Raw genomic sequence first — 26,651 nt, forward strand, 5'->3', positions numbered from 1 at the left:
TAGGTGACCTCTTTTAATAGAAACCCACATCCTTTAAAACAGTTCATTAAAAATGCCTTTATCAATTACAAGCTACCATGCCATTTAAAAAGCATTGTATTTGCATATAAAGTAATTCAGATTCAAACTTTAAATTACCATTTGAAAAGTCTAATACTAATTCTTGAGTGGATTTTGATATTTTAGTTTTATACTGCCTTCTAGAAGAATTTCTAAATTAATTTCAAACCATAACTATTAAACCTGAAAAAAAAGCATGGGAAGCTAGGAAGTTCTGAATATATATAAACCAAATTTTTTTTAAAAAAATTGTACGTATACTCTTCATCGGCATGCAATGATAGCCTATAAAGTTTCCGTTATCCTGAGATAGTACACATACCCATTACTTGAGAGTACTGAATACCTTATCAATCTCTGCAGGTCATTCAAAACAAATGCCTCTAACAATTATCACCACACTTGGTAGTGTATTTTATTCATTGTGAGGTTAAATACTAAATGAAGATTTAGATTTTTAAAAGATTTGTATTTTTTAACTTTTGTATTTTTTCAGATTCACTGTTTTAAGAATTTTCACTCTCAGGAAACCATTATGCTCTTGTAATAATGATGATGGTTCAGGTAAAAATGAAATAATAGAAAAATAATGTACAAAGAAGGTGCTAGCTTTAAGATCTCAGCTTACTTTCTCCCTCAGCTTATGGTAGAAAATACTTTAAGTTACCTTTGTGTGCATATATTTATATAAATAATCTGGATTACTTAGTTAAAATACAGTCAATCAGAGAAATATATGCATTGTTCTAAAGAGTCATTGCAATTAGCCTGGCAAAATTGTTGTTCTTAAATAAAAACAAATGAAAGCAATTCTCCTGCATCACAGTTCCTTTGTGTCCTTGGTCTATGGACCTACATGAAATCCAGGTACTTGTAAATTCTCCTGAGCCTCGTCAGGCTTCTGTAAGGTTTCAGGCTCTGGCATGAAAGATCTGTTTGCTGGGCACAGATTGTTTCTCTTTATCAGGAATGGGGCCCACATGAGTCAGCTAACCAAACTGCTCAAATAAATGTTGAACTCCCCGAATTGCCTCAGTAATACAAAGAGCGGTACAAATTCATAACTCTGTTGCAAACTTTCTGAACTCACTTTTTGTATTGTAGAAAAATGAGAGGAGATACTCAGACAAAATAGCAAATGGCTTTTTAGCCTTGCTATGCTACTTGTTCATGTTGGGGTTTGAGTCAGGTTTCCCAAGTTCTCAGCTTTACTCCTTCAGTCTTATCTTCTTCTGCAGTTGTTTGAGCTCTATACTTGGTCAAACTTTTCTGCCAAGGTGAAACTTTTCCCTGTGTTCAGACATGTAGGTACTTTTGGGTACCTTCAGCCTTCCCCCTGTGCATGTATCTGTTCTGCTTTGAAAACTGCCTACGAAAAGCTATGAGATAGATTTAAATATTGTGGTGCTACTTTTAGGTGGTCTGTTGATATAGCCAGCTGTTTAGTGTGGTCCATCTGAACTAGCTTTCTGTGAAACTGTAATAAGGTCAAACATTCTGCTTTATTTTTAGCCTCGTTTCCTATGGAAACAAGGCTCATGAGGTCACACTGTGTGCTTGTGTACATGCCTACATGTCCCTTTATCTCCCCTCAGTAGCTTTTGAACCTATTGGTGATTTTGATCACATTTTTTTGGCACAGTGAAGGTCTTGAAATTCAGATCCCACAAGTTTTGTGATTGTTTTCACAGTTGAATATAGATGAGAGCACCTAAAGGTGCCCTGACAGAGGGGAAAGGTTACAGCATGAAATAATCTTATTAGTTGCCTGGGGATCCAAGTGATGGGAAAAGAGAGACTTTAAACAAATGTCCCAAGTGTGGGAAAAGCTTCATTCAAAGCTTTCACCTTTCTAGACACCAAAGTCATCCAACTAGGAGGGGAAAATCTGTGGGTGATGAGGCTTAATTAATTCGGTTGTTCATGGGACTACTTGTTCCATAGATATTTTAATAACAATAATAATAGTGATGTCAATAGCATAAATAACTTCCATGCAATATATTTTTGCATATTTAATTTTTAAGGTAAATATGTAAGAATATTATGATGACAATCCTAATTTTCAGGGGCAATTTTTGTTTTCACTGTGAGCATTCATTTAATTTTCCTATTAGGACAAGCTGGGTAGTTGCTTCCCCTGCTTTTAAAACCACAGGTACTATAAATGCTTTGCAGCCCTGATTTGCATGTGGTTCTGGATTGCAACTAGCCAGAAATACTGGAGCATTTTTCAGGGGGAATTCATAGCAGTATGATTGTACTCCAAGGGAGTTAACTGGGAAGAACGAGGTTGGTACAGCATGCTTACTGAATATGGAAATAATAATAATTATTAAGCTAACCAACAAGAAATGTATTCTTAATAAAATGTGTGGGTTTTTTCAGTATAATCATGTGACTGTATAATACAAAAATTGCTTTGAGAGTGGGTCAAAGATTACACATAGCAGAGACTTGTGTGATTGGTTATGAACAAGCGAAAATAGGGTAAACTTTTGACCCGGCAGCAGCAAATGGAACTGTGTAAAGCACCTACAGATGGCAGGATTTAAACATATAGTCGGTCTCTCGCCCTTTCACAGCAATTATGATCATATTACACCAGGCACAGAGGGGAAGGTGCTCCGTAACTGTAATACAGTGCGTCTTTGAAAGTTTTGAATATGCAGTTGCATGTTTCGTTTTTGTAGGACCATCAATTAGCTTAGCCAGAAGAATTCCACTTTTGTTGCTTGTGTTTGACTCCACGAGTTCCTGACCAGCGTGCCAAGTCCATTTGGAACAAAAAAATCATTTGAACAGTCTGAAAAATGTTGATAATTCAGACTGCAGCGGATTTATTGCTAAGCTTGAAAGACTCGGTGGAAGTTTTATGCTGTTGTGCTGCTGATGTGGGGTTGAAGGGACGAGGAGAATGTGGCCACGGAGAGAGGTCTGGGAAACAACACTCTCAAACCAGCTTCTTGCATCCTTGTGTAGATCTTCCTGTTTGAGTTTTAAGTTTGCAAAGCCTGAACAGCAAAAAGACCAGATGATAAACTGTGTTTATTTGGCGATATTGTGGCATTTAGACAATGCAGTGGCTTTAAGGTTTTTTTTGTACCTATGAAATTCTTCACAAATTAAAAAAAGCGAGTCTTGTGAATTAGAGATGAAATGCTTTCCCTTGAACTTGTCGGTTAACTAAATCAGAAGCCCAGTTGCACTTTTGGCACAGAGTGATGGTTCTGAAGTCATCCAAGCATATTTCGTGTAATTCACTGATTGAAGCAGGGGTTGAGGGGCAGGTTTTTTGTGCGTCTCTCCATGCATGTGTATGGACTTCTCCCGGGTTTGATTTTATTTATCACGCTTTGACGTATCAGCATTTGGGGAAAAAGTCTGAATTATAGAAGGCATGCTTCCTTCTAGTTGTGATCCAGCCACTATCTTCTCCCTTTCTGTCTCTCTGCTTTGCCTTCTGGCCTGTAATCTGATGCGTGTGCCAGATGTGGGGAGGTGGAGCAGAAGCAATCCAAGCTTTTAGACTATTTCATGGAGGGGGTTATTTTATTATATCTGTGGTTCACAAAAATTTTCCTTTGGTTTTTCAGAATGACTTCTATGGAGAGTAGAAATTGCAAGCATATGGTAATAAGCTAAATAAGATACTGAAAAATGCTTTTTGGAGGAAGAGAGAGCTTTCAAATATGGATTAAGAAAAGGATTTTTTTTTTTCTTTTAAAATCGTGCTGAAGCTTGCACTGTACTTGGGCTGCTGGGTTTAATTCCCTTTTTTTGGAGACAAATTGTATTCATTTTAGCCGTGCCTGTACCTGCAGCAAAGAGCTGCTGCTGGAAGCTTTAAGGCAGTTAAGCAGCTCAGTGATTGCTACCTCATGAGTTTGATCCGGTCACACAAGATTTTTAAACTTTGCTGGTTGTTAAATACAGTGAAATGAAAACTACTTTTTTCAAATGCCAAACAGCACACACTGATGTAGACTAATGCCTTCTACAGTTTTCTAGCTCCCGTCCCACCAAAAAAAGAACCACCACCAAAACAAACCTTAGGTCGTTGATGAATACCACCCGTGCATTCCCCTCTTTTACTGATGAGCAGCCTCAGATATCCAGGCTTGAGCCACAGTTGAAATTTGCCTGGACTGTTTGAAGCCCCAGCCCTTCCTTGGAGGCTTCTGAGCCCCCCGAGTGCTGCCCCCCGCTCCCAGTAGCGGCCAGAGGTAGGGGTCTGACAGAGTGACCCACAGACCTCCTTAAAACATCATGGCGTAACCTTGATCTAAAGATGTAATAGCAGCATGGTTCCTCAATGTGAGGTGGTTGTGTCTGTTGTGTTAACCTTCCATGAATTAGTGCTGTCTGATGGCAGCTGTTCCAACTGAAAACGGAGGCAGTTATTGCCAGCTTTCTGCCTCCTAAGTACCAACTTCGCATAGGTGTTCTGGGTTTGTTGTATTATACTTGGGAGATGCAAAAACCAAAAGCAACTCAGTAAAGAAAAAAATGTTCTTAATATATGGAGTAGAAAGGAAAACTAATTAAAGAGATGGGTTTCGTACTTCAGAAAGGAAGCGATTTTATCTGGTTATGTTCTTTCATGTTCTTTTTGAAGTACAAAAAGGTATTGAAATGTTATTACTGAAATGTTATTATTGAAACATTATTTGAAATATTATGGGATTATTCCTGTAGTTTCACTGATTAAAATAGAAACCTAATTGAAGGACGTGTACCTTTCACAGGTATTTTGCAAATAATAGCCTAACTAGTTTTGTAATCCCGTAACTGAAATATCTCCAACAATTACTTCTACTTAATAAATATGCTATGTGCTTCTATAAAACATAAAACATGTTAACACATTGACCAAAAGGAGGGATATATTAAGCTTTTAATATACTATATATTCTCTATGTAGTATTTACCAGTGACACATGCTTTATGGTGCCTGCATTTTCTTCTTTTGGGTTCTGATCATTATTTCTTGTTGTGGTATAACAGAGCTGCTCATAATTCCTAATCATCGCTGGAAATAAAATAGTTAAAATTACTCTCTTAGTATCACTCAAAGCTAAGTACGAAGGTTTCCATTATGAGTTGCACAAAAAGTTCTTATCTACCCGTTGGTAAGTAGGTGAAATGCCTGTGCGCAGTACGTGTAAGCTTAGTTTCCTTTTGGTGTTGTCTAAATATCTAATTTAGTTTTCCTTTCTATGTGCTCTGAGAGAGTAACTGACAAAAGCTATAATTTCTTAGACTGTGTCTTGCATACAGATACAAGTAAAGCATGATGGGCTTTTTCTGCCCCCAGAAGACAACTTTCTAAACATGCTGGAATATTTCCTTGCTGTCCTGCATTGAAACATTGCTCCCCCATGTCCATATTTCCCTGGTCTTACTCAGGTTTGAAATAAGTGTGGCAAAAGAGCACCATCGCCACTATACTGGTAATATTTAGGTTACTACAAGTGAATTATTGTCACAGGAATATTCTGGATATCGAGATGTTTTTAACCAGTCATTAAACCATTATGTAATCATTACAAATAAATGAATACATAGATTATAGTTATAGTATGTGCTTTAACGCATGGTTATTTGCATGCTACTCACAGAGCTAAGTGCTGGCTGTTTAACTGGAGAATAAAAGAAGCAATTTCCCCATATAGATCTAGCTAAAAGAACTGTTTGTCCTGATACATTTATTTTGCTACTGGAATAGTAGACAAGGTACAAATTTAGACTCCCCAGCACTGAAATTAAGGTGAAATATTTATTACAAGAAAGGGCTGAATTTGGCTCTCTTAACTTGTAAATGAGATAGGACCTCAAGAAGATCCCTGTTCCTGAGTTGTGTGATCTTCTGAGAGAGATTTTCTTTTCAAACAGCTCCCCACCTAAGCTGTCAAGATCACTGGCTTTGCATGATGTACATGACATAACAAATACCTTGAAAATGAAAAAATTGAAGTAACTCAACATGCTTGTTTTCCACAGATGTGGGAATTAGATTGATAATGGCCTTTAGCAGAAGAGAGGGCGACAGGAACGTGATTTTTGTGTCCCTCATTGGCTCAGGGGGTGGTTTTGACCTCCTGACAGTCAATCCCGTGGCACAGCAGGAGCATTGGTAGGGTGCAGGTGAGCAAAAGCTGCTTGGCACCAAGGACCAGCCCTTCCCGTGTTTGTAGATGTGACCACTTACAGCTAATAAGCTTATAATAATTTCTGCTTAAGCAGAGGTGGTAAAAGTAATAGTGAAAAAAAAGGTAAGGAGCTTAAATAAGCGGAAGGTATGGGCGGCAAATAGTGGTGAAACACGTGCTTTGAGAGGTAATTAGAATTGTACGGTTCCATTCACACCGGGCTTGTGTTTGTCCTGGTCCTCGATGCTGATGTTCTTCTTTACACATCAGCTGTAGGGGAATAGGAGACTGAACTCCACCCAGAAGTGTTACTTATCACTCCATATTGGAATTTTTTGCAGTTGGGCATAAATACCAAGACTTTCAAAGGCTTCTTGTAAATCCTGTGCAGAGATTTTTTTATGACATACAGACATTTCGTTTCACTGTTTGTAGGACTCCATTTGCACAGAAGAATATATTTCATTTGGTCTTACAAATGATTTTGTATTTTGAAAGCTTAAAAAATGGTCTTCTCTAAACCAGATTGCTTTGCTGTGGATAACTTGATTGGAAAATAGCACATGCCTCCCTGCCTACTTTGCATTTGTTACCTAAATGGAGTAAATTCAGCTTGGAGAGGCTTGGGAAGAAGAGAGGGATTTAAAATGATTCCCCTTTAATTAATCCCAGGAAAATTCTGGCAAATCTGTCTTATCTTAGTGCATGCTGTGTGTCTTTTAACTCCATTTCATTCTGGTCACATAGACGAAAGTCAGTTTTGTTTTTGTTTGTTTGGTTTGTGTTCTTTTTTTTTTCTCAGTGATGCTTTGGTTTGTCAATAACCAGGTTTTGGGTTTACCTCATTTTAGCACATGCAGAATAAGGAGTGTGTGTGGTTTGTGATTTTTTTTTTTTTTTTAATTTTTATTTTTAAAAGCTTGTTTTCTGTAAAGGAAACATTCCAGTGGTGGCATTAGTTAAATCCAGCTTTGAAGTGCTGACCTTTTATGAAATAGTGTTTTACTACCAATTGTTATATGCCAGTGGTGATAACAGGGGTGATAATTTTTCCCTCCTGTAAAATATAAATCTTTGGTTTGTTTAAACATCATGCTATTTGAACAGAGTAAGCTCTCTCTGTAGCAGATTATTGTATGTTCTTTCTTTGGGGAAAAAGAAAGAAACAAACACAAGCAAAACAAAGAAACAACCCAAGACATATTGTTTTGTTATCTTTCTTGGCTAACACATAAGAGCCCTGGGTCCTGCTGCTGCTGCACTTCAGGGGGCAGCTGTACGGATCATTTATGTGTGTTAGATGCTTCTAAGTCCTCAGCAGTCTGAGGCAATGTAAGGACTCCATCCTGAAAAGTAAAGAACATTCTGATCTTATTCCAAGAAAGCATTTACATATAATCTTTACAGTTAAGAACATGAATGGAGCCTTGGACTTAACGTTAGGTAAGACAGTTCAGAGAATTGCAAGATTAAGTATTTAATACAAAGCATTATTACTGTGGTGTTAGCTAAATAAACTGTCTCCCCACAGTGGTATGTTTTCATAAATATTCTCATATTTATGTATCAGTTTGGAGTTGCACTTAAACAGTTTTCTATAGAAAGCTTTTTCCACATTTATTTTTTTATTTAAAGTATTTTTCAGAAGTTGAAGTGAAATATTAACAGTATGGAAAACACCACTTTTTAGCTCATGAAAATATGAGTATCTCAGATTTCCTGGAATTTTAAATGTGCCTCAGGTTTTTTTACATAACTTAAGTCCTAGTAGTGTACCTTCTTCTGGTAATGTTGCTGTAGGTAGAATCAGTCTTTCTAAAAGGAATTATTTTCTGGTTGGACTGTTCACAATCTGTTATAAAATCAATATCAAAGAATAAGCTGCTGAAGTACCTCTCTGTACAATTAATATAATAGGATACTACAACTATGACTACTTCCTTCAAGTTCAGACTGATATCTGATGTGGTCTCCAAGAAATCCTTAATGTGGAAGAAGACAGCTTTGTTGATCCCTCTTCAGCAGATCCTGACAGCTCTGCCTATGGAACCAGTGCCCTTTCCAGGATGTTTGTACAAGATGCTTGAGGCATCTCTGTACTGTCCTGTGATTTCTCCTTTCCCCTCATGAATATCTTTAGACTTCTATATTTGTAAAAGAGCCAACATCCATCGTGCTTTCTCATGGGTACTGTTGAAGTTCAAGGCAGTATCTGACTGTTTTCATAATATCACTGTAAGTTGCAACCTGAGTAAAAAGGCAGCAGGCCTGGTATTACCCACTTAAATGCACCTGGCTTACTGGATGACCTTGCATAGGTCATTTTATTTCTCTGTTCATCCTGAGATCTATAAACTGCAGATAATAAAACATATATCCACCTTTGCAAAAGCTCTTTGAAGTCCATGAGTAAAAGGTATCCCATAAGGTCAAAATATGAATTATTTATTGCTACATGACATGCACAGCATGCAGACTGTAGAGTTATAGAAATCCTGCCTGTTCCTTTTTCCCTGGAGAACAGAAGTCATACCTTCAGAGCTCTACTTAGAGAAGAAGTATTTGTCGTATGAAATCTAATATAATCTTTGTGTGTATGAGTATGTGATAATATGGAGACTTTGGTATCTCCGAGGAATTGGTTTCAAGTGTTAATACCCAGCTTCTTCTGACAGGTGCAAATGCAGTTTTCAAAATAATAAGCATTTTAAAAATAAAGAATGAATACGAGAAGATCGTAAAGAATAGTCAGAGGCAAGGGGGAAGGCTGGCTTTTGAAGTAAAGGCATAGGAATTTCATGGCATCAAAATTGTGGTAGGGTAACTGATCACTTGACTTGTAGGTGATTACTAATACTCACAGCCGTTATCCATTTCCCAGTATTTGAAATGCCAGCAGTATACTTTGAAAGAAACTGATTTTTCTTTCAGTATGTTTCGTAGTGTTTGTTGTAGGCCTTACTTGTCATCAAAGTATAGAAGGGGACAAAAGACATGTTCTCCACATAGTATTTACAGAATGTATTTTATTAATTTAGGTCTGTGTTATCCAAGATAGGCAAGTCAGGACTTTACACTTCAATGAGAACATCTTCATCTGTGCTTGGGAAATCAGTATGCAACTAGCACAGATTTTGAAGAACTGTTATACAAGTGCCTGCTGAGATATGCTGCTTCAATAATTGCATTTCTGTATATCAGTTTTGGCCTCTGAAAGAGTTTAAGGAATGGTCTTCAGCGTAGCACACTTAAATTATCTAGCATTGATATCCGTGACATTAGCATAAACTTGCTTGGTCTTTAATCCAAGTCCAAATATTAGGTCAGAATTGTATCCAGCTAAATCCAAAAGTCTTTAACTATTTGGTATAGGCCCAGCCTTTCTAATACAGACAATAGAGGCAAGAGGGTTCTTGCTCAGATTTTAAAACTCCCCTGGGGATAACAAACTCTTGAGTAACTTTGCTTCTCTACTGCACTATTGGGTGAAGTGCAGTTTTACAGATGAGTTCACATCCAGTTGGAAAGATTAAGGAGATGGAGAAGGAAAGCAGTGCTATACCCAAGTAAGAGATTTTTGAGACCATTGTTGAAAGAAAAGTCACTTCTACATGTCTTACTACAGTTTGTTTAGAAGACTGTACTTGTAGGCTGTAGTAAATTGTCTGGTTAAAAGGAGCCGTCTGCTTGGAAATATTTCCCTTCATGTTGCCTTCCATCTTGGTTCTCTTCCATTATGCTTTAGGCATCGTTTTGCTTGTTCTTTGTATTTATTTGATACTTTAATCTAGCCCTCTTCACAGCTGTAGAGTCTGAGGACTTTGCTGCTCTGATTTTTCTTATCTGCCCACTGCTCTGAGAGTGGCTGAGGTACTGCAGGCTATATATTAATAAAGGTAATTCATCTATATGAATTTACATATAACACAGATATTAAGTGAGTGTGATGCATTAAAGATTGCAGGGATCCTGTGTCATGGAAACTTCCTAAGTACCTAAAACCTAAATGGCTATTTTATCACTTCCTCTTCTTTCTTTCTTTCTCTTTATCCTTCTCGGTAATCTCCATTGCAAATACAAGTGTTAGTATTAGCGTTACGTTGGGCTATGCCCGGCTCAGTATTCCCTTTGGCGTTTTTTCTCCTGGTATTATAAAATATTTAAACTCATAAAATAATATTGCCACCACAGAAGTTTTTTTAAAACCCTACTTTAGTAGAGAAGAACAACATTGCAGCCAGGAGCTGTAATCTTATATTGCCTGGTTTTCTAAAATTTTGATTTTGATTGACCCTGTTAATTACTTCCCAACGCATCACTCATTAGTTGCATTAGGGGCTCTCCCTTGTTGCGCCTCTCAAAAATTGTTTTCAGCTATGACCCCTCCTCAGTGTCAACTAGTATATGCCTGTATATGTATAGTATGTGCAGCTAGCATATTCAGAATTGTGTTAAATCCAAAGTCTTCAGAGGAGGTGATTTAAAATCTGCTTATCTCTCAGCTAATAGGGACGTACATTTGCCATTCTTTATTGGCTTCTTTCCATGTTTGTTTGTTTGTTTGTTTTCAATTTTACTTTCAACATCTTTGCCTACTGGTCTGTAAGGGCTTAGATTTATGGGTGGTCATTGCTGTGTGTTGCAACCACTCCCATTAAGATTAAAAAAATGAAAAAGTTTTTTTTTTCCCCAAAAGTTTTTCAAGGAAAAAAAAAACCTTCTGCTGCCCTTTAATACCTTAAATTTCTCTGAATAAAAGTAACAGCAAACACATGCAGTGTCAAACATGCTTATCAAGAGAATCACTCCAGTTTGAGAGCAAAGCTTCCTTTAATATTCATTAATAGCCTTAGTTCACTTAAATTACATTGTATCCACCCCTATTGGGGAGTTGTCTGGGAGAACCTTGGCTCTGCTGAGCTAAGTTAGAAATGATTTCCAAAATCTGAGCAGCTTATCAGAGAGTCTGTGCAAATGTTCCAAAACAACAGCATCTCAAACCCACAACTCTCCTCATATGTAATAAAGAGCAAATCAACTTTCCAATGTTCAGGACCCTACATGGCCTTATCAGTCAAAATTAGCACCACAGCATCATCTGTAAATCAGTTGATACAAATGCACGTCATGGAACAAAAGCGTGAGATGGTCTTGAAATGTTGCTCAGCAAGTGAGGGAGGCTGGGTTGCCCTTGAACAGCAGCAGTGGCCATACACTTGATGTTGAAGGTGATGATCCCACGGGGCATCGTGTTTCTCAGATAGAGGTGTAGTTTGGAAGCACAGAGTGCATCAGTTTTCTCACAGTTGCTTTGCTGCTCTGTTGGCTTGTGGTTGAATTTCTGACTTTTGAAACCCATATATGACTTTACGTCCAGATTATTTCACAGATCGTCTCTGTCTTCTTTTGCCATACTGCTGTTAAAACTGCCAGCAAAATGTTCTTTGAGGCCTTTTTGTCTTGATCTGTTGCATGCCCTGCCACTTCTCTCTGTAGTTTTGGGAAAGAAATTGCACGGGAGAAGGGACAATTAATTTCAGGGACTTGGCTGGTCTCTTCTCAGAAGGATACTTCACTCAAGGTAAATGGCTTATGCAATGTTATTTATTATTATCTTATTAACTTGAAGCTTAGAAGATGTGGGTTCTTAAGAACCTGGGACAGGCAATTTGTAAAAATCTAAATAACTCATAAATCTCTTATTAAGGGTGATTTGCTAAGGGTTTTAAGAAATAGTTCTGTGAACTGTGAAGTACTGCAGTTTCAAGATGAGAGTCATGACAACTATGTGTTTGAAAGGTAAAGATGGGAGTCTCTTTGCCAAAAGCAAAGCAATGTAATAGCCATATATTGTTCCAAACTTGACTTTTCTCCCCATTTAAGTGACCTTGTTGTCATCTTGTAATTCAGTACAACATGCTTAGGCACAGAAAATGAAATGTGCCATCGATATTGTTGATCTTTTTGTTAGATTAGAGTAAGGTAATGCCTTTGAGATTGCTTTTGTGGAAAATTCAAAATGTGTAAGCATGGCAGGGGCCACTAGTTTCACACTGAGGGAAGATTTGTCAGCCCTGCTATTTGCAGTTGGAAGCAGTTGTAATGTACCTGCCATCAATTTTCAAAGATTACGTCTGACTTCAACTTTTCGTATTCATGTATTATACAATATAACATTGATATGTGTGTGTAGGAGTTCTCAGGATGGGACAGGATTTTCTATATGATCTAAATATTTCAAATTAAAATGATTGAGCTCTAATCTGTTTCTCAGCCTTTCCCTTCAGTCGTACATATGCACCTACGTTGCAGTTTGTTTTAGGGAAAAACCTAGAACACAATGAAGTTGAAAAGTATTTTGGAATTCAGTGTGTTGAACTTCTCTCTTAAGAGTTAGCAATAGACCCAAGTCCTGGCACGTTTCCTCTCTAATCATAGACTTAAATATTCAACACTAAATGCACTAGGGCTTATTTGAAATTGTGTAGCATTTCTGCTCAGCTTTAGGTCTTTGTTAGAATGTTTTGTCTTGTTTCTACTGCGAATAATTATCTGCATGCCTAATTTTTTGCTGCTTCTTTATTTAGATGAAATGAGTATTGCCTCATGTGTTTTAGAGCTGTCATTTGTTATTACTGGCACTAATAGCAAACCTGCACTTCTGCTGGATGAGAAGAGAACAAGTCCAGTTTCTGCTGAACAAATGTGCTTGGGCTCAGTTAAACAGTTTTGGGGTTTGTTTTGTTTTGTTTTTCATGATTCTGTCTGATTCTGATAGAAATTATCACCAGAACACTTTAAAGCTCTTAACAGAAAAGCTAACTTTCTTTAGTTTCTCTTATCTACCTTGTATCATCCACTGATATTCTGGATGTTTAGTAATACCGAAATTTGGGGCATGACCCTGCTTTACTGAGCTCTAAATTCCTAATGGTTAAGGCATGCGATCAGTCCTAACTGTTTACTGTTCATCACTGTTTACCGTTCAGCATTTACACTGCCTTGGTGCTGTTTGTTGTGTTTGCAAGATTTAGCTAGAGTGGATGATGCAGCATTAAATTAGCTTATTATTTATTCCCAAATTTGTAAGGAGCAGCTGTTCCTGTGTTCCAGTTTCTCCCATGTGAAGCTTCTTGTAATCATCCTCTTGGAGGGATGTGAAAGCCCAGCATTTCAGGGTCTGCAAGATAACAGTCTGTGTGGCTCCTTCTTGCTGCTCTTGGGAAATGGCTTTTCAAATGCACGGTGATGCCCGCAAGCTCCACTAGCAGTTAGAAGATAACTACTGAACATAGATGAGACTTGAGACTTTTATGACTTATTGGGAGATGTTAACTTTCTCTTTGTGGAGAGATCAAGGTGCAGAGACCCATGTATTCATCACCAGGTATGGTAATTTGCTGTATCCCGGACTAAAGGTAGAGGTCCTACTTGCATTAAACACAATAGCAACTTTGTGTTTCAAGGAAAGCCATGGACAGTGTATCACATCTTGCCAAGTTTACACAGCATTGCTGTTATGGCCAGATGGAATATTACACTGTGCTGCTCTGCCTGGTTATCAGAGACCGTGAAATTTCACCAAATGATTTGTTCCTTAACCCTCTAGCTTGCTTGAGTCATATGATGTCATTTAGAAATATATCTGTTTCAGCTGAGAAAACCTACCTTGCCCTTGGATTAATTTGTATTATTTTGTTCCACTATTAATAATAAGCATTTTCTAGTCTGACTTCTGTCTTATTTAAACTTTTGTCTAATTTAAGTCTCAGCTATTGAATCTTGCCAGCTGTTGGTCCACAGATTTCAGGAATCTTTTATTATCAGAAAACTTTTCCCATGTAAGTACTTCTGAGGTGAAATAGAGAGTTTGAGCTGATTTTAAAAATGTATTCACTGAAGGGCACATTCTGTAGAGCTAAAAGTCATTTATTTAAAAAGAAATCCTGGACTCTTCATAATTTAGGTACATTCCATTAAACACGGATGGCAGCACTAGATGTTATTACATTTATGTAACGTATCATGTTAATACAACATTTATTTTTATGCTGTAGTATTTCCACTCTGGTTCTGGTTTTCTGTGCTTGCTCAGCTTCCTGTGCTGGGTTCCTCTTGTGTGCCGTCAGCTCGGATGGAAGGAACCCACGCTCTTGAACTTGTATCTCTGTGGGTTGGGGCCCATCTCCACCAAAAGGCACCTCACTGTGTGCAACCTGTAGAGAGCACCAGCAAGCACCCGGAGGCAGAGACTCTGAGCAGAGGATCTGACCCTTTTTTGGTTTGCAAGAGGAGAAGGAGCTGAGGCAGGAGCTGACCATTTCGAGATCACTCTGAAAGACACCTTTTTTCTTCTTTCACCTGCCTTCTTAATTAAAGGTAAGAGAGTGAAGTAGTACAGATTTTTAAAAAGAGATCCTCACCATTACTCAAAAATCTCAGTAAACTCCAAGTCATATTAAAAAACAATTAAAAAAGCCGCACAATTGTCAATGGATGTGCCCATACAAAACTTAATCGCTATATATAGTACACACTGCAGTACTGAATTCTCCAGCTAGATATTGCAGAAACTTGCACACAGAATACTCCGAGTGGATGGCTGGGTACACACTTAAGACGTTATGAGAGCCTTGGTAAGGTGTGTTCAAGGAGCATGGACATTTTTGTACTACAAAGAGAAGTCAACAGTAATATCTGAGACACTGAGAAAGGAAGGAGTGTCTTTTCATTGCCCTTGTATAGAGAGAAGTCACAAGGTACTTAGCCCTGTAGGTATACATGCTGCTAATACAGAGACTGACACTGAGAAATGCCAAGTACTCCAAATTCCAGTAGAAATACATTTGATATGATTCTTGTGTCTCTCAATAGGAGATGCAAAGGTCAGAAGAACTAGATTTATTTACAGTATCCTATTTATTTTTCCTCAGCTGTTAAAAGGAGAAAGAAAAATCTACTTTGCTTTCAAGTAGTGGTGGATTAGGAGTTTCTGAACGGGTAAAATGTTAATGTCATTGATATGTAAATCAGTGGGTTTCCGGTTTTGGCTTGAAATCTCTACCATTTTTGTTAGTGTTCAAATAGAATAATTTTAAAATTTTACCTAATATTTGAAGCTTGTATGCTTATTCCTACATTTATTTAAATGTAACACATGAAAAATCATCCTGCTGTCTTTGTTCCTGACTTCAGCAGTAAGACACTTACTGTGCTTCTCGGAAGTCAGTCTCAATAGTTTCTGCTGCTTGTTCTCCATGCCCGTGGAGGGCTTTGCCCTTCCTGGCTTTCCCATGAGCAGTACTTAATGCTGCCTGTTCAGCTTTCCTAAAAGTCAGTGGCCACTTGCCTTGAATGAAGCCTAGAGAGTCACCTTTGTAATCTTTCAGACACATTTTGAAGTGTCTTACTGTTCTGCAGGATAAACAAGGGCTGTCACTGTAACTGGCAATTATGGTTCCCCTTTGGGTACTCTGAACTGAGAGGACTAAAGGGATTATGAAGATGGAAATGGATTCTCCTGGATATGGCTTAAAGGGTGAGAACAAGGACTAAAGGAATCATGGTTTGGGACTAAAAAGGTTGAAAAGATGTTTTGGGACTGCTTTACCAGTCTTTGCCTGGTATGTCAGGTATGTCAGAAGAAGGGCAGACAATGCCAGATTGTGTCATGGCATGTCCTTGTCTCTACGCAATTCACTCTTTCTTAAGGGAAAATAAAGGAAGAAAAAGAAAATGCAATCTCACGAGAACTGTGAAATGCATGCAATAAAAGCAGTTTTCTGTTTATCCATTTTAATTGCTTGATCATGTGAAAACATAGATTGTAAATCTTGTAGTAAAGGTACAGCTTCCTTATGTCTACTGCAAAGCCACCTGTGGCTGGGCAAACCAAATGAAGTATTGATAAAGTGTATTTCTTAGAGAAAACTTAAATGAACCTCTTCAGCTGTGTAAGATGTGTGTCTTATCCTAATACGAAAAAAATCTGTAGTGCCAGAATTAAAAGTCACTCCCTCACTGCTCATCCCCGAATGATGTGTACGATTCTTGTGAAACTAAAGGGAAGCAACAGTTCTGTTGTTTCCATTGGAAGCATGTATTTGCTGCCTGATAAAACCAAAGACCTTTCCTCCTTTGTAGTTGTGCATGTTTCCTTATTTATATTCAGACAGGTGTTTGCTAACAGCAATTTTTTTTCACTAATTTCTTTCCCTTTTGTCTAGAACATACCACAGCAGTGGTATGTTCCCTTTTCTCCATTTGCTTTATCTGTACTCTGTTCTTCACTAAGCAATCTTTTAAACATCATCTGTATACTTTCACTCCTTTCAGTCTTAAATTCGTATTCTATTGCTTCAGCGATGCTTTTCTGTTACCTCCTTTTTATTTACAAATAATTCCTTCCCTAACACCATGATTATTGTGTTTGTGCTCACCATATTGTGTTGTCTTTGAATTTCTCGTTTTATGATTCCCATAAATATCGGCAGTAGAGTTCTAGTTGTGATATATGACTGGTGTGCTTCAAGTTTTTATATTTTCTTTAGATTTGTACTTCACAAGTACAATTTTCCTTCTGGTTCTTGTCTATTAATATATTTTCTTGAATATCAGGGGTGCCCTCTGTAATCTTCGCAGTTTTTCCCACATTTGTATGATTTTTCCAATTTAACCAGTATGCTTGGTGCACCTTCCTCCAACTAAGGAATTAATATGGAAAATGCAAGTGGCAATTCATTTTAATAAAAGGAAGCTAAGACCGCAAAGCAGTTCTTGTTCTGTTGGTCTTAAAGTTATATGTAGTTCCAAATAATATTAATTTTGATTACCTTATATAGTGTTGCACTTTGAGATGGAGGGACATAACTAGAAAGAACCAGCAAAATAAAATATTCAATTTAGTGTATATGTTTATATGTTTTTCTGCTGAATATAGTGTATTATACAGTCGCCTTATGGAACCAGGTTATTTCCTCCTGGATATAGGATCTTTCTAAAGCATGAGGAAGTGAAGGGTTCATGTTGCTGCAGAAGGGGCCCTGTTCCCGTTCTGTTTCCATCTTCTCCACTGCAGAAGGGTTGTGCCTCAGCTTTGATGGTGACCTTGGAGCAGGGACACCCTCCCCCCTCCCCCCCCCCCCCCCCCCGAGCCCTGGGCACCTGAGTCAGGCTGTCCCAAGGGAAAGGAATAAACAGAAAAGGTGTTAGGGCAACACTGGCAAAGATGGTTCATACAGGATAGACACTATTTCCTCACAATTTCCACCTTATTTTCTTATAAGTACAACAACTGTCTCTCACACTGACCTGACCTTCTCAATTTCTGGAGAAACTCTAAGTTTGTGATCAGTGTTGTCTTTGAGGTGAATGGTCTGGTGTAATGGGAAAAGATGGAAGTAGAAGGAGAAAAGGAGATAATTCTGTGTCCTAGTTCAGATTGTAGAAAGAGCAAGGTACAAAGCTACAGAAGTTGTTTTGCAGGCTTGAAAATTACCTTAAGATGCTTCATCCCATCTTTCTTAAACAGTTTACAAACCCCGATACTGAGGTATCAGGTGAATGTCTGCTCTGGTCCATGCCATCCTGCACCGCCCAGCGCTGTCAGAGGCGGACAGACCCTGGGGAGCAATTTGGCTGTCTTTGTGCTGTGTGCTAAGGTAACAGGGAAACAGTGTGCCGGTGCAGAAGAGGAAAGTTTTGTTCTGCTTGCAGTCTGTGAAATTCTTCAGTGAAGGTAGGACAGAGCAGTGTGGTTGTGTGTATACTTTGCTTTTTGCAAGCAGGAAAACTGAATGGTGAGGTGCAAACCTGCCCGGGGCTTGGCACTCAGGAGGGATGGGAACTCTGCAACTGGAGCTTAGGTTTCCCCACTTGGCAGTATATTTGAAAAATGCTTAAGGTGTTTGTCAGGATACTGAGTTAAAGGAAGATAAATGATGTTCCTTTAAAAAATAAAAAAGCAAGCATTCATGCTGGAAGTTGTAGTGCGAATCATTTGTTATTTGTGCTTTTTTGTATTTGCCAGAGAGTTGGGTGCTGGGAGGAGTCGAACCATAGGATGTTGCTGAGAGAAGGATATTTATTGCAGTAGAACTAAAATTACAGGAAAAAAAAATATTAAAGTACTCTAGGGGGAAAAAAAGTGATTCTGGCATGCCAGATATTCTGTATTAAGCATCCTTAATATTCAGTTTAGTCTCATATGACATGTTTATGATCAGTGTGTGTGCCCCTATGAGGCACTGCCTAAAAATGTATTTGTTAATTAGTTTTGGTGCAAGAAGTAGGAAGAGCACACGTCTTTCTCTTCTCCACCGACAGCACAGTTTGCCTTTCAACAGAGGAGGATGCGAAATTATTTCAAGTGTGCCAGGTTTGGGTTTCTCCTAGAGTCATACCCTTAAAATCAGCAGAAGAGAGGGAGGGGAGTTACTCTGTCTATTATCATCAAGCTCTGCTAATGTAGCCCGGGTGCCACGTGACTGCAGAAAAGGCTATTATCTCAATGAAAAGGAAACTGCTTTTTAGAGCAGCAACAGAACAGAAGCAGGAGGAATTTTCGAGTACTCCACCATGCTGGATTGTCAAAGGGGGATCTCTCTGATCAGCAGTTAGGGAAGGATTAGCGTGGCCAGTTTGTCAGCTGTCATTAGAAGCAGATGACAGAGATGATAAGCTGCTGTGTGCGCACGTCCTCACTCAGCATGTGCTTTGGTTTACATCAAGACATAACACACGTTTGGGATAATGGAGAGCTGATATTTTTGAGGCTGTAGATTTGGTGGTAATTGTCTCCTTTTTATTATTATTGTTATTTTTCCTTTTTTTTTTTTCCCCCCTCCTGTTTTTAATAAAAAGCTAGTGTGATGGATGGGGTATTTATCTACATCTTGATCTGAAGACGCAGAAAAACTAGTGAGATCTGCCTTCAACTGCAAAAGCTGGAAGACGACAAGGTGTGTTTCTGAAGTGCCGTGACTTCATTGTTAACGCTCGCTTTTGGCACGTACGTGTGCTCCCGTGTGTGCATCGGATGTGTCTGGGTGTTGTGGGGGGAGGTGAGGGGGATATTGGTTTGGAGGTTTTTTCAGTAAGAGAGTTTAAAGATAATGTTTCTGAATAACAAATGCAAAGAAATAATGTAAATTTTATTCTCCAGGTTCTGTAGTTCCCCCCTTTTTAATGGCTACAGGTGTGCTTGTGGTTGCCTGTGACAGTTTTATGGCTTTATGAGGCTAAATATATCTTAGTCAGTGCACAGGAAATATTTTTGTAAGCAAGTTTTCTGGCATCCAGAATAATACACAGCCCCGTCTATTTTTTCCCATTGTCAAGAGGAGGTGGAGCTTGAGAGTGTCTTTTTCATTGCAGTAATTACTGTTCAATATTCAGTAATTTCTATGCACATGAAAAAGTACAGAGTAAGTCAGACCGAGACATTTTTGCAATAAAGCTTTCTCTTTCTGACCAAAAGCTTAAGTAGACAAAACACATTGCAACATTCATAGTCATTATATAACTTTCTCTTTTCTCTAATCTTAATAGTTTTCTTTACAAGTATGCGATCCCGTGAACAGAATGACATTCAGTTAATCTTCAGACCTTGTATTTATCTCATGGTTATGCATGCTGATGTCATTAAATATCTTTGCTGTATTTACCTTTCTTTTAACCTTGGGAGTGCAACATTTATTATTGCAGATCAATTAATAATAATACCCCTTGAAAAAGCATATAGATAGTTTCTTGTGTCAAGCGAAGGTAGTATGCTGTCTCCCCTGCCTGGGAAGTTATTGCAGGCTTGTTGGCTTTATTTTTCTGTCATGCACAGCATTGCTATTTATCTCACAGAAATAATACTAATTCTGGACTAAACACACACGCATGCAAACACACATAAATCACGTGAAGTGTTTGTATTTACATAGGAGTGCTGATCATCACTTCTCTAGAATTTTGCCTCCAAAGTTAAGGGCAGGATTGCGGAGAGGCACGTAACAGGTCATTACTGCAATGCACTGGCTGTTTGCTAAAAGTGTGTTTTCCCAATTCGTACTGAAATGGTGGTGACTATCATGCTTAAAACCCGTTTAATAATTAACTACGTGCATACAGGAAATGCCTTAGTTTATTTTATTTAGAACTTTGAAAAACTCATGCTACTTTGAGATAGGAGGGGGGAAGGAAAATATTGTTGTTTTTCAAATTAATATAGTATGTGTTTGAAGACACTTTATTTCATACTGGGAGGGCAGAGCCAGAAACACAAACAAGTTAGCAATATTTATTTGCTTGTTCTCTCTTGTCTCGGTTTGATTATTTTAGTTGCAGTATACCTACATTTTGATACAGAGGCCTGGGGCAGACGGTGCCGGCAACAAATGTTGAAGCTGCAAGAACAATGGAACTTCCTCTCTGCTTCTTGTGTTTTCTTCCTTTATTTCATTACGGAAGATCTAACAAGATAATGAGGGCTGAGTAGTGCTTACTGAAATGTTAGCACCTATGTTTTGTAGAAAAATAGATTTTTTGCTGCTTGTAGGTCACTTTGATTTGCCTGATGCCTTTTAGAACGTATTAAGGGGGGAAATGTGAACAAAGTCAGCCTTTTATGTAGATTGCTCTTCAGGTGACTCCGTGCTCTCACAAAACTCAAGTTGGGGTGTTTTCTTTCATAAGCAATTTCTTACAGAAGGTACAGTATGTAGCATACGTAAAACTTCAAGCCCTATCTTTGACCAGGGTTATTTTGTTTGCCCACTCTCCAAAATTCTGTGTGCTACTGTAGTCAACAAGGTTACACTAGTACTGTTCAAAAGGTGTTGCTCTCCTGTTGTTGTTGTTGTTGTCGTCTTCTCTGTAAGGTAAATTTCTTGTGCAAGGAAGAAGGGAAGACATGATGGCATTGCAAAATGTACCATGTTATAAGAACAAAACGGAAAGTCTAAGCTAGAAGAGCACTTTGGAGTATTTAATTTTACTCCAGAGTTCTCAGCATGATATTTAATAACAAATGTAATTAGAAAGTCAGCTGGCTGATCATATTTTTGCAGTCCCCTTTTATTTATTTACTTAGACCAGTGACAGGCAAAAATGAGCAAACACGGGAAAACAACCTTGATTCTCAGAATCTACTTCATTAATAAATTTGTTTGCCCACTACTTTAAAGTAGCCTCATAATTGTAATAAGAAAGCTGAGTTCATGACTGAGGACTGGGTCTACAAGCCAAGCTGTCTTTAGTGGAGTGAATGAGAAGACTGTTTCTAAGTTGATAATCTCTGTACCTGTGAGGAAATCCCGATGGAATAATCTTGCTGCTTGCATTCCTCCTCTGCTTTTCTTACTTGCTTACATTCATCTGTGGCAGGCCTAGAAGGATGCCTGAATTGGACTAAAAATTATTATTAGCAGGTAAAGCTTTAGTCTCTGAAGGCGAAGGGTAAGACTTGAAAGCCTGTGTGTTTCAGAAGTGGTCTGCTCTCGGTACCCGGGGGTCTGTGACCAACCCTGTGAGTAGTTTCCCTGACGGCTGAAGTTGTACAGTGAGGGACTGGGAAGGGCTGTTGGGGATGTGGGGCTACAGAGCATAAGGACAATCTCAGGAATTTGATGAAAATCCTAAATGAAGACTCAAACCAAAAGTTTATGGTAAATGTACTTAATTTTCCGTGTGTGGTGTACCCAAATCTCCTCTTTGCTGTTCCCATTTCATTTTTTCCTATGCACGCTGTCCCTAAACAGACTTCATCAGGATACTGTAGTGCTCTGATCTTCCATTCCTGACAGCATAGGCTATTGTGATTTAGCAACCATCTAAGAAAAGATTCTCATGTAGACACTTCTGTTACAACTGCATGGTCATAAAATTATTTTTGCTGCTCTTCCTGAAGTTTTTCCAGGTGTTTGTTCCAACTACTTTAAAATATGTGTTATTTTTAACTTTGGGCTGTGGTTTGCAGGCTTCTGGTCAAGTCCTTATATGAATGTAGTGGGTGTTTCTTACCGTCTTTAGTAGTTACATTTCATTATATTCCAAAATTAAAAATTCTTGGAATATATGCTAATTCTTTCTTAGCTCTTGTGATTCTTTTTTACCATTAAATGGTTTCATTATTAACACAAATTAATTTCAGTTTATTTTTACAAAGAGAATAAAATAGCTGATAATGAACATTCAGCTTTAATAGTAGAGTAATGCTGTTTTCCTTGGGCTGCAGAATACAAACATAGTTGTGTCAGGCCCACAGAGAGATTTGTGTCCTACAAAAGAGAGAAATAACAGTTTGACATCTTCCTCTAGTAGACTAGGAGGAAAATCCAAGCTTCAGTGAAGTCAGTGATAAAATTCTGATTTGAGTTGTAACTTCCCCTTAGAACTCTTCAATTTTTTTCCAGGATGTCATTTCAACTGTTAAGGGAGCTGTGGTAGGGCTTATAGGGTGTTGCCTGGAAGCATTGTGGAGGCCAAAGGTATATATGGATTTAAGAAGGAATTAAGCACAACTGAAGCTACGTTCAGAGGGAGGCGGAGGGATGGCAACACCACAGCTAAGCTTGAACTACTGATTGTCAGAGACAGAGAGATGAGGTATCAGGGAAGGATGATTCTGCATCTGCCTTGTACTTTTTCCAGAGGCATCTGCTAATAGCTTCCGTGACAGAGTAATCACTAACTGCCTCTTTCATTTGACTCTTACAACCGATCCCCTGTATGTTTTATTTGGTCACAGTCTGTATTCACATATATATGCACATATACACACATATATGTACACACACAGAGTTGTGTGTACAAAGTTTTTGTCCACAAGGTTTTATTCCTTGGCAGTTGACTAACTAAACTAACAAGATATTTATAAGCTGTGCTTTAAAATGGCAATTAAACTTTCGTCTTCTTTAGTTATCACTGGTTGCAGTATTTTACTAAAGCAAATAGAAGAGGATGAATGAAGACTGACGTGAAATTCGAAGTCATTAATAATTGTTAGTTATGTTCACAGATCAGTATTTAAACTCATGTATGTATTAAGAACATGTTTGGTTAGGGTGTACAGGCTACTACAGAGATGTAATTTTTATCAAGTTAATCGTACTTCATGGGTGTTTGCGAGGCACTCGTGTGTGGCTTTGACATTTGTTCTATTAATTTTTATTTTTGTGCTTAGTAACAATGTACTTAGTACTCTGTCTTTGCAGAGAGTTTGACTTACATCTAACACACATCTGTATTAAGTATAAAACTGTAATTCTGCATGTTGAGAGATGATCCAAGTGCTATCTTTTATGCATATTGCTGTATTCTCTCAAAAAGCAAGTATTAAATTGGTTCTTCAAACTTTAATAAGAAAAGAATAATTTTTTTTTAATTTATTTTTTTTATTCTCAAGTCTTATGCTGCTGCGCCAGTATAAATGGGTGACACGGGTGTGGGTACCAGTGTAATCAGGAAGCACTGCTGAGGACAACTACTTGCTCATGCAAATATGGTGTAGGAAAAGGGACCAAACCCTGTCTGGTCTCTCCCATAACATCTGGGACCACATCGTTGTGACCAGGCCACCCTGTGGGACCAAGGCTGGGGCAAGCCACCTTATAGGCTGAGGAGGATGCTGAGTTTTCTGGGAGAGATACTCTAAATGCATTCCGGAGGCAGAGAGGATGGGTAAACCAGGTACCATATAGACGAAGATGACTTGGGTATATGATTTCAGGAAGTGGTACAGGGTTATGAACCTCATGTGGGCATCAGCACATTCCTGAATGACAGAGGATGTCAACATGAAGTCTAATTCACCTCATAGCCAGCTGTTCCACAGCCATTTGTAGAGCTGAGTACTGGCATTTATTTTATTTGCATGTAGGTATGTTTGACTTCGGTCTGTTGTTAACTTGAAACCTTCTGCAACAAAGAAGCTTGAATTCTTAATTCTTAAATTGAAAATTCATTGTTTTACACTGTTAAATTAAATGCATGCTCATGAGAGCATCTCAACATTTTAGAAGGAAATGTGAAGTATATAAGCGTATCTTGTAGGTATGTGTGGAGTAGGTTATTCATTCACCATGATAACAACATGAAAATGTGTAGAAATGCTTTAGATAATGTTTAGGTGCACTTCCTGCAAATCAGAGTTTTAATTTAGTGCATCCAAAATAATGTCCTGAAGTTTCAATGTGCTTCCTAGTAACAGGTGGTTGGGTAGAAGAGAATAACAAAACCTCTTAGTGCTGCAGCTGTGTGAAAATCAGAAATGTGAGTTCAATTTTTGGTTGAACACCAGAGAAGACACATAGAGCTGGATTTTGTGAACTGCAGCAAAAGAGAGATCATGTGTTTTCAGTAACAGTATCTACTCTGGGACCGAATGACGATTATTTTGATGGCAGGTTAGAGCCATGAGAGGTGGCGTGCAACATAAGCGGCTCTTGCTGAGGCTCCAGTGCAAGCTTGGGTGTACATCACGTAGCACCTAAGTGTGCAGAGATGCTAAGTTGATCCTAGTAACCAGGAGGACCAACACCTCTTCAGCTGTGTGAAGTCATTGATAAGTGATGGAGCTCAAATGCAACTATGATAGGATTGATACCTTGTATTTAATAACTCTATATATTGGTTAACTGTATACAACTGATACGGAAGCATGATGCTGAGCTCTCTGGCTCACCCTCTGCTTTTTACCTTTACAGAACCCAGTTTCCTGAGCTTTTTGTTAATGGAATATGCTTTATCTAAAATAAACAGACTGGTATTTGACAGGCAGTAAACTGGAGTTAAATTCTAATGTAGTCATGACCACGCCACAGAGATGTGTTAAATTCCTTTGTCAATTCTGATCGGTCATATTTTTCTCACTGATGAAAGAGGCATCTTGAAAATAATAGCGAACTGTATAAGCTTACTGGTGTTGTGAGTAATGTGTGCATTTGTATCAGATATATTTAGGAGATTAGAAAATGTTGCTGGATTCGAGTTTTTCCATGGTGCCTTACACTTGTGAGAGCAGTTGTTTCGTTTCCCCTCTCCCTGGTCTGGTTTTTCCCTTTCTCTTTGGTGGTTTCTTGGGGGGAAAGTTGGTGTGGGATTTAAGTGGACAAGTAACAGTTTTGAAACTGAATTTGACAAAGAGGTTTCAGTAGGAGTTAAAATGTGCTTAACTCACTGTTCCAGAAGTACCATCAACTGGAAATGAAAGCTATTGAAATACAAAGTTTCCTATAATATTATCCTTTTCTATGTTGTTAGATTTGCTTCATTTGTCGGCTCTGCTGTTCGCAAAGTTTTATATTAAATCACAGTACATTTGAAATACTACGCTTCTAAATCAACCTTGTAAGTAAGGTTGTTAATAATTGTGAATGTAAGGAAAATTTTATATTAAATAAACATCCTAAATGGGAATTTGGACTCTTCTAATGAAAATGCTTGCAGGCTTAATATTTTTTTTTCAGCCATAGTTTGATACTTGTCAAATGCAACTCAAAGATTAAATAGTTTTGAAATGTCTTTTTTTCCTTTTTCTTTTTTTCTTTTTATTTAGTTAACCACCACAAACAAAATTATGCAAGAGTGACTGGCATGCATACAAATAATGTTCTGACATTGGATTTTTGTTTTTAATCTGGTGTTTTAAGGGGAGATTTAGTTGTATTAAGCTACATTTCTTTTGTCGTTGTGTATTAAGAATCAGAAGCAATTCTTGATAACGGAAGAGAGGTAGAATCCCAAACCTGAAATTATGATGCAGAGTCTTGAACGATGTTTTGCAGTAGTACCCCCTTCTTCCTCTTTGACAAGGTTTTGGTGAAAACAGACCTTTTCCTTTTTAAAAGTGGAAATGGAGCAAACCTCGTGTATGTTATCTTAAAAATGGTACTTTCTTCCTCTGATATTTTTTCCTCTGTTGTCTTATTAAAGCCTAGTCTTGCTATTCCTGGACATATTAGAGGTGGCTGACGTAGGCTAATCCGTGAGTGAGTGGCTCTGGTAAGAGCCTTAGTCTATGGGAATACAGAGGTAGGAACCATCTCACCGTGCTGGGCTCATCCTGGAGGGGTTTTTGCAAAGTCTCCAGCAGAACCAGGGTCTTCTCAAACCTATGGTTTTGAGTAGCTGAGAAAAAACTGTTTCTCCTTCAAGATTTAGGTGGATTTTAAGGAAAGTCCTATTAAATACCAGGCTGTAATGCTGAACATTAACGTTAGCCATTTATTTGATTGTTACAGCATGTGTTAAAAGAGCTGCTGCCGCCCATTTGCAGCCTAATGTGTTTATTAGACGAGCTTCCCAGTGGCATCTTGAAGTGTCTTTCAGCTAAAAAATTCATGAGCGTTATTGGCTTTCAGGCTGCAAATGGAATATGTCTTCTTCTTACTGTCTAATACACCACTCTAAAGCCATTACACAGGAGTAAGGGAAAAGATATTGCTGAGGAAG

At 38.2% G+C, this 26,651-nt stretch overlaps 1 protein-coding gene across 6 annotated transcripts in view; it reads left to right on the forward strand.

Moving 5' to 3' along the window:
* The window catches only part of NCOA2 (nuclear receptor coactivator 2), a 189,973-nt gene that overhangs the window by 77,595 nt on the left and 85,727 nt on the right, over positions 1–26,651 (forward strand). The window contains exon 4 of one of the 6 annotated variants that reach the window (XM_071804021.1): positions 19,074–19,171. The exons of the other annotated variants lie outside the window; for them this stretch is intronic. The gene's annotated coding sequence lies outside the window, so the exon portion shown is untranslated. The remainder of the gene's footprint in view (positions 1–19,073; positions 19,172–26,651) is intronic. 6 annotated transcript variants of the gene reach the window in all.

Source organism: Patagioenas fasciata, chromosome 2, assembly GCF_037038585.1.
Source record: "Patagioenas fasciata isolate bPatFas1 chromosome 2, bPatFas1.hap1, whole genome shotgun sequence".
NCBI lineage: Eukaryota > Metazoa > Chordata > Aves > Columbiformes > Columbidae > Patagioenas > Patagioenas fasciata.